Here is a 13,586-nt window from a genome sequence, read left to right on the forward strand (position 1 = left end):
GTCTGTGTTCCGTTGTGCAAGAAGTGGCTTAGTCATGCTGGTCACATCACCCGGAAAAACTGTCTGTGGAACGGACAAACGCCAGCTCCCTCGGCCTGTAAAGCGAGATGAGCGCCAGACTTAACTGTCAGGGGTCGCTTTACCTTTACCTTTAGCAAATCTTCAGGACTCTTCCCCAGGCCACACCCTCTCTTCTTAGGCCACATCCCTCACCAGCCCTGCTTCATGCTTAACTCAAGTGCTTTTGGCTAGTGAAAGTGTGGTTTTGAACTGTGAAAATGCTGCTCTTATGAGCTAATTAGGCTGAGAGAGATTGGTCCAGGTCATGCAGTGAGCTTTATGGCCGAAGATGGGTCCCAACTCAGGTCTCTACAGTTCTAGTCTATCTCTCTGACTAATATACAGTCCCTTTGCCCATGTGCTCAGTTGTGAAATGTTGAAAGATATGCCTCAGTGGCACCTTCAAACCTGGAACCAGTCTTGATCCTCCCTCTTCCCTGCCCCTCTCTAACATGCAGCAGCAGACTCATATAGGGAGGGGACACAGTCTATTGGTATTTAAATTTTTTATTTGCAATACTTTAGGTCCAAGTTTCAAACTGCAATTTTTATTTTTATTTTATTTTTACACTCAAGACACTGTCATGCACAATCCATAATTTCAATGTTCTATTGCTTCAACCACAATTGAAAATAACTTAAAATATTGGAAACGAGGGGGGGGGAATCTTTATTTCATTTTATTAGAAAATGGATGCTGATGTCAGAAAGCTGAATCCATGCCATCAGCACATTTACAAAGGAAAGAATGCTTTATTCTTTTCTTTTTAAAAAAGTATCTCTTAATCCAAAGTTACAGAAGAATTTCACTACACAATTTTTCTTTTTTCCTTTAAAGAAATAATATGTTTAAAAGAAAAGAAAAGAATGTACAGCAAAATTTTAAACAGTGGAAATGTAGGTTATTTTCTGTTCATTTTGTTTGTTTGTTTGTTTTTTTGGAAACCCTGAAAATAAACCCCATAGGCAACACTTGTGTCTCTCACACACACAAAAGATCACTCCTGTCAAGCTTGCAATTTTCTTTTTAACCTCAATTTGCCCAGCACAGATTTTCTTTTCTTTTCTTTTTTGCAACCTCAACAGTACAGTCTGATCTAGCTAGGAATTTTTCATATAGACAGAAACAGACTTCCAACCTGGTACTTCACCATGGTAGGATGAACTTAACAGGTTGGTGCTACTATCACAACTCCTCAGCCTGAGCCAACGGACAAGGTTATGTTGTGTTACTTCGAAGTCCCACCAATCAAATGTGCTGTCACTGGATTCAATAGCTCGTCCCCCATACCACACCAAACATGGATTGGTGGGATTTCAGCCCTGCTATTTGTTTTTTTTTTAAGGCTATACATACGTAGCCCTGGACTTACCACTCATATTCTATTAGATCGGAACCATCATATTTCTAGCATGCTTTGTTTGGGTGATAAATAAACAAGTGTAAGTGCTTGATTTTTTTGGGGGGGCTTTAATGAAATCCACAAGTCCCACCCCCTGACCCCCCTTCTTTTACCCATATTATGGCCGCCCCTGTAAAATTCTAAAAACAATAGCTAAGGGAACCATCACAAAAAGCATTTTCATTTACCCTTGTAGAGCCTGACTGAAGAGGTGCTTCACACATTATGGGTTTCCCACATCGGGAAAGTGTGTTTCCTGACCATCTACAGGCTGTTGTTTTGCTTCCTTACATGGACTTATAGCCAAGTGTGCATGTTGCACATCACAATAATAGTTTCCTATGTACCGGTTTTTCCCCCTCTACATCAATGGGGCTTTATTGCAGGAAAAACAGTCCAGATATGTGAAACACCACTGTAAAGTCATGGAGTCACCATTTTAAAATATAGGCACATAACAATCATGCCATCTCTCTCTCTCTCTCTCTCTCTCTCTCTCTCTCTCTCTCTCTCACACACACACACACACACACAGCACAAATGCGCTTGAATGGTACCTCACACAAATTACAGAGTCTTGAACCTCAAGTGACCTTTGAAGTACTGTATTTCCCCTTCTGAAATCCTCTTTCCTGCCCCTGGAGCAGCTATCAGATATTTTAGTTGTTCACCTACCATCGGAATAATAATCTACTCCAGCTCCCAGATATGGGATTTGCAACATATGGTGGTCACTATTTGCCATTATTTCTAGTCTCATTTCACCAAAGTATCCATTCCATCCTCTACAGCTAAAATCAACCCTTATTATTCCACAAGTGTGTCCTTTTGATTTCACTTTTAATCGCTTAATGGTCAAAGCCACCATTGATTTTCACAGTGATGACTCAGATTCCTGTTTTGGCCTCAAACAGTGTGTGCAAGAAAGAGGTGGCCAGCCCTGCCCCTGAGACCTAAAATATATCCATACCAAAAGTTTTAACCAGTCTTACACCAATACATAACTGCCATTGCTTCCCCCAGGGATGCTTGGAATTCACTTTTGGTGTGGGCATTGAAAATTCTTCATTTGAGAGCAATCCCAGACTCCCTCAGATTTTCCCAGCGTTCTTTGTTGAATTAGGATGCAAATATTAAACTTGGCTTAAACATGCAGTGTAGACAATTAAGCTTGACCCTGAACTCCTCAAGCCAATGTCCCATATATAAACTATGGTCAAAGAATCCTGGGATCTGTACTTGTTAAGGGTAATTGGAATTGTAACTCTGTGAGGGGTAAACTACAGGTCCCAGGATTCTTTGGGTGAAGCCATGTACTTTAAGTGATCTACAATATTCTGCTTTGGCCCATTTGCTTGGTCTTCAACTACTGTATCTTGGAATGTGGCATAGCTTTGGAGAATTAGGCCTTCCTAACACCCACTTCCATGTCTTCTGCTGCCACCTGGTAAAATCACTGCTAAGCTTGTTGAGCAAGCTTATAGTCACAGCACCAATGGTTTGCCTGTAACTATAATAAATTCAGGCAAACCAAGCAGCAAATTTTCTGTCATATAAGTCATGTTTTCATTTTAAAAAGATCAGGCCAGTATAATTCTCCTCCGGTTTTCTACACAATGCCAGGATCATTTGCTTGGGAGAGATCTCAGCTCAGGGATTCTCAGAAAGTACAAATGATGGTCTACTGCAGAATTCTTGTGCACTTGAAAGATGGCAGTGATACCAAGCCACAGCTCAAAGGTGCAGCTTTTAAAGCAGACAGTCCAAAGAGAAAGAAAAGAGTAAGCTTGACCATTGTGTTACAGCTTGCTAGATGGTATGACGTTAGCAGCCACTGAGGACTGGGGGAGGAAAGGAGAGAGGCCAAAGGGCAGAAGCAAATCAGCTTAGGAAAGGCAATAAAGGTGAAGAGTTTAAACAAAATAAAATAAAAAAATCCTTCCAGTAGCACCTTAGAGACCAACTAAGTTTGTTCTTGGTATGAGCTTTCGTGTGCATGCACACTTCTTCAGAAGAAGAGTTTGTTCTTCACACAACCATCTTTGAAACTGGTCCACTGGCTGTTTTCTTAAGGTGGTAAAGACCTGAGAGCTACTCGGGGAACGTCAGAGGAGCTTCTCCTCACTCACATACCTTGTTAACAAAAGACCCTGACATCATATTACCTAGATGATTTGAATTAACTTAAAATAATTTATTCTATCCCCAAATGCAAAAACAAACAAGAAGTTGAAGACATTGGGTGGTATACAGTGTTGCGCTGAGCTAAAGTCACTTAGTGGTATACTTGTTCTACCGGTGAAATGTTTTGAGTCTGTGGAGCGTTGTTGCACAGCAGAATGCATAAGAAAGTTGCTGGTAACTTCATGGCACTATGGATTGCGCAATCTGTTGGCCAATGAGTTTTCGCAGCTGCAACATTAAAACTCATCCATCTACCAGAACAAGATCCCTTGCACCAGTGGACAGAGAGAGCTGTATGCAGACCGTTGCCCCTTGCTGCATCCTTCAATGTTCATGCTCACAAATCTTGGGAAATTAAAAACACATAAGAGGCAAAGAGCTGCCTTGAGCATGGCTGTGGGTGGAACGTTCCCCTTTAATTTATCTGCTTTGAAAAAAGCCAGTTTACAATGCTTGAAAGTAAATTCTCTTTCTCAGCTGATTTCCAATGCATTATTGCGCCTGGCCAGGTAAGCCTTGAATAAAACTTAACACAGAACACCAGCAGCTCTAAATGTGGACATTGCTGAAGAAGCAGAGGCAGTTGCATCTAGCACAAAGAGACACCACCAACAAGCAAGTTTAGTCACCCAGTAGTGTAGGATAATTGCGAAGAAAACATTCCTCTAGAAGTTGCAATAGTAATTTTCTGTGAAATCACAGTGACTGGGTACCAATGAGCTTTATGCAGTCCATGTTTTGTTTTCTTTGATGTCAAATTCTCCACCATGCAAAGGATTGCTGAACAGTAGGAAATGTCACAGGCAATGTTTAAATTTAATTGGATGTAAGGAGTATAGAAAGTTGCACTGCACCAGGCCAGCCAGGCCATTATTGCCCAGCCAACCTGGTTTTACTTTCTCTGACTAGCTCTTTCCAAATCCTTTGTGGCTAGAGATTCAACTTCTCTCTCTCTCTCTCTCTCTCTCTCTCTCTCTCTCTCTCTCTCTCTCTCTCTCTCTCTCTTACATTAACACCACAGCCCAGTTATTAATAAATTAAAGGTAGTCCTTCATGTCATTCATCAGTAGCAATAAGAAGATTTTGGCTTCAAGACCTCTGAAAATGTCAAGCTGGAGATTGGAAACTTGAGCAAAATACCAGGTTGGATTCTTATTAAGCATACATTGGCTGTCAAGCACAATCTTTTCTCCCACCTCTTGAACCGAATATGAATATCCCTGATCCAATCTCCTAAGAATGTGCTACTGCAAGAGAGGAGTTCTGCTCCTTTTAGTAAGCAACTTGCCCTCAACTGATTCCAAATCTAGCAAAGGGTAAAGGGACCCCTGACCATTAGGTCCAGTTGCGGACGACTCTGGAGTTGTGGGGCTCATCTTGCTTTACTGTTGAGCACAAATACTAGTTCCATGCAAAGATGCATTTAGCTAGTTATATGGGACCCAGATGAAGATCTCAACACAGCTGGAAACGTGCAGCTACATTGGCTGGGAATGCAGTCCAGTAGCTTTCTGGCCTCTGCAAATCTCCCTTGCTGGATTGGGGCAACCGTGCAAATCTCTTGAGAATACCCAGCAAATAATAAAAATAGTTCAATAGCTTTAGAAGTTATTTATCAGATTATTTTTGTTGTTGCAAAAAACAGTCTTTCTGTGAACAACACCCCCCCCCCAACCACATACACACCAGGGTGTAGGCTAGATTCAAGAAGGAAGGATAAGAGCTATCATTTGATCTCTTCAGAATTTGGAATGTGTTGTACTGTGAAGGGAAACAGAAGAAAATGACTAGGGCAGAGGCTCAATCACTTGTCTTGGAGAAACCCAATTTTATAGACAGGACAAACACTTGAGATCACCTGTATACAATGAGAAGCAGCCAACCGGTAGCCAAAGAGGGAAAATAAACACGTACATATTTACAAGAACAGACCAACACAAACAGGATGATAAGACAACCACAGTCTGACATTACCACCCACTCCTTTGAGCCTGTTGAGGTCCATCAGGCTTTTGCTCAGACATATGTAGGAGACTCAATAAGACACAAAGAGACTCCCCTCCTTTTGCCTTAAAGAATCTGTCCTATGTTTGTCAGAGTTTCCCTGATTATACTGCTAGCATTTTCCTGTACTGGGACCCCTTGAGGTCAAGGATAGATAATGTGCCATTTCCCCATCCCCATATTGTATCATCACAGGGGAGACTGGGCTAATTAGCAATTGTACAATATTAGCTATGCCTGAGTGCCACATAAGTGTTTATTGTTGGGTAATGGTTTGAGGTAATAAGAGCTAATGAGTAGCGGTGTCTCATTCCAGAATGGCTTCTTACAGGCTTGGCCTACACAAAAGAGCAGCTGACGTGGTGCAACTGCTCCTAGACTATGCCATTTGGGGAAGTTGAACTCCTCTGTCTGTCTGTCTGTCTGTCTGTCTCTCTTCACACACACAAAACACACACTCAGACAAAATCACAACTAAGCAAGTTCAGGGAAAAGTCTAGACTTTGGAAGCTGCATCAGAACCATAGAACTGTAGAGCTGGAGGTCAAGGGTCATCTGGTCCAACCCCCTGTCATGAAAGAATCTGAATGCACAAGTCTCTCATCCAATTTGAAACCATACTGGACCCTGCTTAGCTTTGCAAATGTGATAGCAGTTTTATTGCCTTATACTGAAATCAGGCTATTGGTCCATTCTATGACTGGCAGTGGCTCACCAATGTTTCAGGCAGGGGACATCCCTGGTCCTACCTAGAGATGGTGAGGATTGAACCTGGCACTTTCTGCATGCAAAGCAGATGCCACAGAGCTAGAGTCCTTCTCTGATGCCAGATTACCCCTGTTGCAGAGAGTCCTTACTATAGGGGACAATATTCAGTCATGATGATGCAGACCACCTTCAGCAAACTATAGTTGCGCAGTCCACAAACTTGGTGTTTGTGTAGTCCAGCCATCATCACAGAGTTTTCACAGGCTCTGTGTTATCATGTTAGGATTGACATTTCCTCAGGATTTACAAGTGAGGACAGCTTTGCCCATATAGAATGAGCTTCCTCTAAGGTATGATTTAATCACCCTGAGAGATGGTGGCTAAGAGACTGACCTGAGGTGATAGTCAACCAAAGTTTACTCAAAATAAACCCATTGAAATTAATTGTGTCATGTGAAACTGAGCTGAATACCATCCCTGGTTTTTATTCATACCTTCTGATCCTCTGGAATTAATGCCATACAAGAAGGATATCTCGTAACTCCAATGAGCTAGAGGGCCCCAAACGCAGTGGTGCTGACCTACCACATTTTGAGTAATACATGCTATCATCTGAACGGTAGTGGTGGGGGTGGTGCTTTAAGGTGGGTGGTAACAAAGGAGAGGTCTTTCTCTATCAGCCTCACATCTATGGAACACCATAGATGTTTTTTTTTGTTTTGAAGGCTATGGAGACTTGTCTGTTTCAGCAAGTCTTCCAGGCCTGATGTTTGTCAGCTGGGTGATGGTCTGATTCGATTATATCCCCAGTTCTTTTTGGTTTAAATGTTGATTTGTAGCACTAAAAGTTTCAAAGCTGTATACTGTTTTATACTATGCACTGCTTTTCATCTTTTCTTTTTCTTTTTACATTAAGCAGTTTTGGATGGACATCAATCCAGAAAAAGTGACCTGTAAATACTTTAAATTAATCAAATAATAATAATTTTTAAAGTCCAGAGTCTAAGTGTGTCACCTGCATACGGCTATGTTGTCACCATTAAAAATTGTAGAAAATTGATAGCAAAAAAAAATGAAAGACACCACAGCCACTTTATGGAAATGAATAAATCACTCACAGGTTCAGTGCTGCTTGATGTGACAGAGGGAATTTATGTGGAGGTCAGATCACTGTTCCTTATGAGGAGGGGTTAAAGTCTAAGGGCACAATCCACCCTAAAGGTATCCTAGGCAACTTCCGCTTATGCAGGGCTTTCAGAGGTACATTTCATAGGCGCACAAGAAACTGCCTTATGCAGAGTCAGGCCATTGGTCCAGCTACCTCCGCACTGACTGGAAGGAGTTCTCCAGGGCTTCAAACAATAGTCTTTCCCAGCTTTACATGGGAAATGTCAAGGATTGAACCCGGGGCCTTCTGTGGGTATAGCTAATGCTCTACCACTGATCCATGACCCTTCCCCGTGGCTTGTGTCCACAGGGCTTAATTTAAAAATAGATGCTAAAAAGAATTGTGATGAATCACTTAGGGCCAACCCAATGCAGGGTTTGGAGTGCTGTGCTAGGATCAGGGAATGCATGATGATCAATCAATGGATGAACTTGTGCCAACCAAACCAAACAAGAGGGAAGGACCATGTGCATCAACTAGCAATTTGGTGTGGGAAATTTGAGGGGCTAATTTTGACCACTCCTATCCCTCCCCCCCCCCCGGAACAGCTGGATCCCAGTGTATTTTTCTTTTGTTTTTAAAAATGGGGCTACATACTTGTAGCCATGCCTGTTCTGAATGCAGCCTGCTGGATTAGAGAAAGAAGAGAGCTTGATCTGGACAGTTAGGGTAGCAGAATGAATATCTCTTAGAAAGTAAAATGAAATTTTAGGCCTACGAATTGAAACAGACATCTGAAAAGTCTGTGCTAATGCAATTTTGCATGTGCAGGTAATGTTGTTTTATTGGACTGTTTTGTTATCATCCACATTTAGGTGCATGAAGGAGAATGTGGAAAAAATGGACAGGAAAACGAAACATATGCAAATGTATGCAAAGCATTTTCTTTCAATATGGCTAAGAAGGGAGTGAAATCCACTTTGGAAAAAGGGGTGTGTATGTCATATTACTCCTGAAGCTTGAATTACTGGATGTTAGGGAAGCCTGAACTGTGCCATGTCACTGAGCATGCGGCTGATGTGAACTTTAAATGAGCTGCCATCTTCCAAACCACCTGGTTTGGAAAGCCTGAGCCCACTATGGGCTAAGCCAGACACATTTGGACATTTGGGCTTGGCCTAATGATAGGTTTGGCCTAGTGCCATTCCTTCCTGATGTAGCTTCTGCACTTCCCTTCCCCTTCCAAACTTACAAAGTGGCTGAAATATTGAAGACAACTCTCACTATTGCCTTGGCATTGTCTCGGATAGAAGAATTTATGGGATCTACATTTTGTGTGTATTCTGACATCCTAGTAGGAGTAATCAAGATCAATGGGAACTATATCTTCAATGGGTTGTTGCACTTGCAACGTTACTGCAAAAGCTCATGGGAGTGCCCTACCGGCAAGGATCTATGGGTAACATGGGTCTTGGCATCTTCCATGGGACACCATGAGACCTTATATTGAAATGGAACTTAATATAGGCCCAAGTCAAATAGAGCCTAATTTATTTGCAATGACCCCATTCCAAATCAAACCTTCGAGGTTGGGGGAATTGATCTATCATTGCTTGTGGGCTTTAGCGGGAACTCCTAGGTGGCCAGATCACCACAGGAGAACATAAGAAGAGGCCTTCAGATCCCATCTACGTCTAGTCCAGCATCCCATTCTCACAGGGGTCACCCATATGTCTATAGGAAGCCCACGAGCAAGACCCAAGTGCTACAGTATTCTCCCCACCTAGGATTCTTAGCAACTGGCACACTGCCCTCCTGCAACAGTGGAACTGGGTCACAGCCATCATGGCTCGTACCCATTTCTAGTGTGAATTTGACTAAGACCCCTTTTAAATCCATGCACATTGGTGGCTATCACTACATCTCGCAGGAGCACATGTCTATTATTAAATTTGTTATTAAATAATATATAATAAGCACATTCTGTAGTTTTAAGTGTGTGCTGTGTGAAGTACACCCTCTTTGCTTGCACTGAATCTATCAATATTCAGTGTGCCACAACGTGATGGCTATGTTATGCCTCCGAGGTTGGAAGCAGTAATGCTTCCCTGGAAAGTGCTTCTGTGCTTATAGGTATCCCACAGGCACCTGGTTGGCCATTGTGGGAACAGGACACTGCATGAGATGGACCACTGGCTTGATCCAGCTGGAACTCTCCTTATCTTCTTAACACCGAGTGTGACTCAACACTAAGTGTGACCCAATATTAGCTTCTTAAACACCGACCCATGACATTTTGCTGCATGAAGAAGACAAGATGGCAACCACCACCACTCATTCCATGTTCAGAGGCTGGGAGGTGAATTTTTATTCAGGACTGGCAATGGGATAGTGTGCTTGAGGGTAGCGGGCTCGCTTAAGGGACTCAGAAAAGACTGCATGGTAAGACTGCATGATGCAGCCGGCCCACTTTGTCTGCAGGTGGTGTATCATGTGGCCAGCTGCAAAAGAAGAGAAAGGCAGACACCTGGTACTAAGGCCTGCAGGCCAAATTAGGCTAAGAAAGTCTCCTTGTTTTGTCCAGGTGATGCTCACCTGCCCTACACCAGATATCTTACTTGTCAGGTATGGGCTAGCTTAAGAGGTGGCAGGGTTCAAAGAGGATTTACAGGCATTGTCAAACAACTGATCAGCACAGCACTATGGAAAAACAAGCCAGCAGGTGTTGTTGTGATGTCAGGTGATTGGCAGGGGTTGGCCCCACCCACCTGTCAGACTTGGCCCACGAGGTGTGGGGGAGATAAGGTTCCAGTCCTGTTCCCCCACTCCTGCTCTAAATCCAGTGGTATCCAAATATTTCATATTAGGGGGATTTAGATGTTGGTACACAAATATGAGCATGGAGAGTTTGCTTGTGGATACGCACGTGCGCACGCACGCGTGCACACACACGCTCCTTTTCATCCACAATGCATGGTATCTTCTAGACCCTCACAGAATATCATCTATAGGTTCTGGATTGTGGGAACTGAACTTTCCCTTCCTGGATCAACAATGGATTTGGTATTTCAAAAGTAATGCTGCCCTTTTGTTGGAGACTCTGGCAATGGACCCAGTTGGAGAACCTGGCAGGTCAGGGGAAAAGGAAGTTTCTGGAAGGTTTTGGGTAGGAACCAGGGAATAATCTAGATCAATCTTCATCAACCTGATACTTCCTACTACCATCCACACTATCCCCCAGCCAACAGAACTATACAGGCTGGGGTGGGTAGGAGCTGAAGTCATAGGTGGGAATTCAATGTAGTGATATGTCAAAGTCCCTTAGTGGTGCACTGGTTGCCCTAGTGGAATGGCTGTTGTGATAAAGATGGTGCAGGAAGCCAGTATGGTTCTCGTGGCTGATTGCACAACATATTCCTGTAGCCCTGACCCTACCTTTTGCACAAGAAGCTTCTGCTAGCACAACTGTTGTGCTCGTTTCATATTGTGCAACCATTATTCTTGCCCTTAAGCTATCACAACAGCCCTTGTGCTAGAGGTCAGAGACTATCAAACCTTTAACATTGTGGAGGATACCAGTTTGGCAGAGCCTGATCTAAAGAGTAATGTCAGCACCAGGGAGGAATCTTGAAGATGAGGGGTGGAGCCTGACAAAGACTGGAGCTCATGAGGTATTCAGACCTCAGTGCTAATTTGCTGGCAAAACAGTTTTTATTGGATAGATTAGTAAAATAGTGGGTGATTGACACTTTGGCCCATTTCCCAAATTACAGAGTGTCCTTAAGCAGCAATGCATCTTTCTACAGTCAAGTAAAATAAAAAATATATCTAGATATCTAGGCAGATTTAAAATAAAATAAAATAAAATCTACAAAGTTGCCACATTGTTTTCCAGAGGGACCCCGATCCCCAATAGAACAACATCTTAGCATCAGCAGAAAGAGGGTTACCTTCAAAAATGCAGCACTTCTTCAGCACAGTCCCCATGTAACAAAGACAGAAGGCGGCAGCCACTGTTGCTGCCACCAATGGGCAACATTAAGAACAGTTACAACATAGAGAGCGGCACTGAACTAGGACGGAGAATGGCTGAGATGGGATGAAATCCACCCAAAGATGGATACAGCATGTCAAATGGGGCACTGGGGAAATTTAACTTCCAAGAGATGATGACTGTCCCTGCCTCTGAAAAGCGTAAACCTCAAAAATGTAAACCTATTGCCCTCTTCCTCCTTCTCCACTCTTCCTCCTTGGACTGCAAGCAATCTCCCGTCTGCACACACTCCCAGAAACAGCTGGCTTAGCACTGCCCACAGCACTGTTCCTAAAATAAGGAACAAGTGGAAGTAGCTCGCTGTACAGTTACTCTTGCTAACTTCCCAGCAGGTGGATCACTGTTGCTGTTGCTCACTAGGAGGGAGAGATGGTGGGGAGGTCAGCATTGGCTCCACCAATGTGTTTGCACCATGCTGACTTCTCCACCGCCTCACTCCACCCTCTCCTGGAAAACAACAGTGACCCACTTGCAAAGCAGCTTCACCTCCCCCCACCCCCCCCCAGCAAGTCACTTCTGGCAACAAGTAGGACTATCCACAGCCTGGGAAATTCCTGTACTTTTAAGAGCAGCTTGATGCACAGGAATCAGGAGGTGAAGCTTCTCAGAGCACAGAGACAAGCACGATTATCCACTGCTAATTTCAGCAGATTGAGTTACTCTCAGAAATGCAGGGGTGGGGAGGAAAGGCAGTAAAATATCTGGCAACTCTAGAAATAAGGATTCCAAAATAACCTTCTTTCTTTCTTTCTTTTTTGAGAAAAGATAACTAGATCTGCCCAACTCAGGTTGGAGGAAACAGAAAAAACTAACTGTTTAAACAAAAGCTAATACGCTGCTTTAACAAATATTCACAGTCATAGCTAGACTGCAGGGAGTCTAGATGTTCAAGATTCAATCTTCTGCAATTCAGGTCACAGATCACAACAGGCTTGTGGGAAGAGAGAAGAAAGCAACCCTCCCACCAAGCTGTATACTGCTGCATTTCCTGTTCTCTTAACTACTTATATTCAGTCACATTTCCCATTCTGCATGGGCGGTAATGTTCAAGAAGGCCGAACCTTACAGTAGACACAATAGTCTTGTGGAATTCTTCGTTATTATTAGCCCCTTTCCAAAGCCTATTCAGTGGGATTGCTAGATATGCAGTCTGGTGGCTTTCAGTTTTCTAGGGAAAATGACAAATTCCATTAACAGCATCATAATGAGAATGGATTCCCCCTAGACTAGAGACAGGGAACCTGCAGCCCTCCAGATGCACTTGAGCTCCCACTGCCATCAGCCTCATGTCCATTGTGATCAACATGACCGCTGGTCATGAATGATGGGAGTTGTAGTCCAACAACATCTGGAGGCCCACAGATTCCCCATCTTCCTCCTAGATTCAATTACACTAACATTGTAAGAGATTCTTTCCTTCAAGGCAGCACCATCATGGATGGAAGTGATGGCCTGCCTTGTTGCTGTCCTGAAATCAAAGGAAATTTCTCCCAAGTTTGTGTGTGTGGTTAGCACTGGGGTGTTATCTTAAACTGGGGACAGTGAGTTCAGTTCCACCAATCTATGGAGCAGCCTTGGAGTAAGAAGCAGAAAGGTGGCCTTCTGTTCCAGTCCTTTGGAGAGGAGCTGCTCAGCATTATGGAGAAGCGAATGGACACCAGGCAGGAATGGTCCCACTGCCACATACTCACAGCTGCTGTGTTACATAAATCTGGTTTATATGCTTCTATTTATCTGTTTTGCTTTGGGAAGGGGAAACTCACCAACACAAAAGCACCAATATTCACGACACCCTCACCAGGCTGTCCAGGAATGCAATCGCTATCTGTATTCTGTATTTCGAAGCATAAACTCTCAGAGAGGATGCTGAGACTGACCTGCTTCTTGATTTAGTATTAATTTTTCTTTCTTTCTTTCTTTCTTAACCCTCAGGGCCCCTTATATTTCTATGATTCTATGATTCTTTCTTTTTCTTTTGGTTAAGTAAAACAAGCTTCTTCATGATTCTCCTCATCTCATGACAAGCAAACAGACCAGTGGTTTGCAAACAGTCTGGGTCTTTCCC

The sequence above is a fragment of the Lacerta agilis genome, chromosome Z, assembly GCF_009819535.1.
Source record: "Lacerta agilis isolate rLacAgi1 chromosome Z, rLacAgi1.pri, whole genome shotgun sequence".
NCBI lineage: Eukaryota > Metazoa > Chordata > Lepidosauria > Squamata > Lacertidae > Lacerta > Lacerta agilis.